Raw genomic sequence first — 2,897 nt, forward strand, 5'->3', positions numbered from 1 at the left:
TGAGTGTGTCTGTGTGTGTCTGTATGTGTGTGTGTGTGTGTGTGCGGTGTGTGTGTGTGCGGTGTGTGTGTGATACACATCTGCTAATTCTACCATGTAAGGTTACTTGGTATCGTGTTGCAGGCAGATTTATTAGGAAGATTAATTTTTCCTCGTTCCGTCATAACGGTTGAGATGACGATGACAACAATTGCGGTGATGATGATGATTGGTGATGATAGCTATGGTCATGATGATGATGATGATTGGTGATGATAGCTATGGTCATGATGATGATGATGATTGGTGATGATAGCTATGGTCATGATGATGATGATGATTGGTGATGATAGCTATGGTCATGATGATGATGATGATTGGTGATGATAGTTATGGTCATGATGATGATGATGATTGGTGATGATAGCTATGGTCATGATGATGATGATGATTGGTGATGATAGCTATGGTCATGATGATGATGATGATTGGTGATGATAGTTATGGTCATGATGATGATGATGATTGGTGATGATAGCTATGGTCATGATGATGATGATGATTGGTGATGATAGTTATGGTCATGATGATGATGATGATTGGTGATGATAGCCATGGTCATGATGATGATGATGATTGGTGATGATAGTTATGGTCATGATGATGATGATGATTGGTGATGATAGCTATGGTCATGATGATGATGATGATTGGTGATGATAGTTATGGTCATGATGATGATGATGATTGGTGATGATAGCTATGGTCATGATGATGATGATGATTGGTGATGATAGTTATGGTCATGATGATGATGATGATTGGTGATGATAGCTATGGTCATGATGATGATGATGATTGGTGATGATAGTTATGGTCATGATGATGATGATGATTGGTGATGATAGCTATGGTCATGATGATGATGATGATTGGTGATGATAGTTATGGTCATGATGATGATGATGATTGGTGATGATAGCCATGGCCATGATGATGATGATGATTGGTGATGATAGTTATGGTCATGATGATGATGATGATTGGTGATGATAGCTATGGTCATGATGATGATGATGATTGGTGATGATAGTTATGGTCATGATGATGATGATGATTGGTGATGATAGCTATGGTCATGATGATGATGATGATTGGTGATGATAGTTATGGTCATGATGATGATGATGATTGGTGATGATAGCTATGGTCATGATGATGATGATGATTGGTGATGATAGCTATGGCCATGATGATGATGATGATAGTTGGAAATATGGAGATCATTGAAGTTGTAACATCGGTGGTGTCTGTTGTAACGAGCGTTAAAGTATTTCAATAATATATATATAAATATTTTTTTTACAATATTCTATAAATTCTACCGAATGTTTGGCGTTAATATGTTTGTAGCTCGTTTTTTCGATTTTTCTCACTAAAGTTTTTTGGTGAACGTTTAGTTTATTAAAATTCAAAATAAACTTATTTTTCGAATTCATGCTGCAAATAAGGCCATATTTCGATTCCGAATGAATCATCGTCAGTGCTCCTTGTTGTATATATAGGGAAATATTGACTTTGTCAAGATGAACTTTGACGTTGTAAAAATTAACTTTGGTGTTGTAAAATTGACTTTGATGCGAATTAGGTGTCAGGTTTCTTTATTGGCTGGTCATCTTCTTTGGTCTCCTTTTCTTCATTTAGTGAGAAAAATCGAAAAAACGAACTACAAACATATTAACGCCAAACATTCGGTAGAATTTATAGAATGTTGTAAAAATTATGGTCTATTACCAAGATATATATATATATATATATATATATATATATATATATATATATATATATATATATATCACTCTTTAAATCAACATCTCTTCATCGTCTCCATCATCATCTTCATTTTCATCATCATCAACAATAGCAACAAGATCATCATCATAATCGCCACAAACATCATCATCATCATTATCATAAAATCTTCCCAAACTACTCAACTTACATATTTTTATTCCATCTCTTTACATAAAAAATACCTTTTTATACCTTTTCTGAACCTTTACTCTTAATTTCGTCGTTAACATCAAGCTAATGTCATTCGCCCGCCATATATTTCTACAAACCTCCTTTCTAAAATTGTCAGAGGTATCATCAACAAACACACACATACACACGCGCGCGCGCAGTAACACGCATACACATACACACGCACACACACACAAACAAACAGACACTCAATCAAACAAACAAATATAATATAATATGTACACATATATAAAATGTACAACCCATCACTCGCATATGTTTTCAAAATAAAACAGGCATGACGATTCCTCTTGCGTTCGAACTAGTGTACAAAGGGACGAGTTTTCGTTATCGTTTTAATCATTATTATTATTACTATTATAATTATTATTTATTAATTATTATTATTATCAACAGGATAGTCGTCATCATCATCATCATCATCATCATCATTGCTATCCTCATCTCGTAATATAATAGAAAAGTGTGCTAACCTTATTAAATATGCTAATGAGATGCATGAAATGAATACCATCTCATTAATTATTCATAAGCTGACATCACATGTGCACACATACACACACAAACACACACATATACACATTCATACATATGTACATACACTATAATATAAGTAAAGATTATGGTGTCAAATGGAATTGTTAAAATGTTGTATAGACGAGTGATGGTGACAAATGATGCAACTGTAACGATTGTTTAGCATTGGTTATTGTCAAGATGTATGTATGTATGTTTGTATGTGTGTGTGTGTTTCTGTGCCTGTATGTGTGCGTGCGTGTGTGTGTGTGGTGTGTTTGTGTGTGTTAGCACTCTAATATTGAAATGAATCAAACACACATGTGATTAATTATGCTGTTCCTAGAGGCGTACAT

Source organism: Helobdella robusta (assembly GCF_000326865.2).
Source record: "Helobdella robusta unplaced genomic scaffold HELROscaffold_33, whole genome shotgun sequence".
Taxonomy (NCBI): domain Eukaryota; kingdom Metazoa; phylum Annelida; class Clitellata; order Rhynchobdellida; family Glossiphoniidae; genus Helobdella; species Helobdella robusta.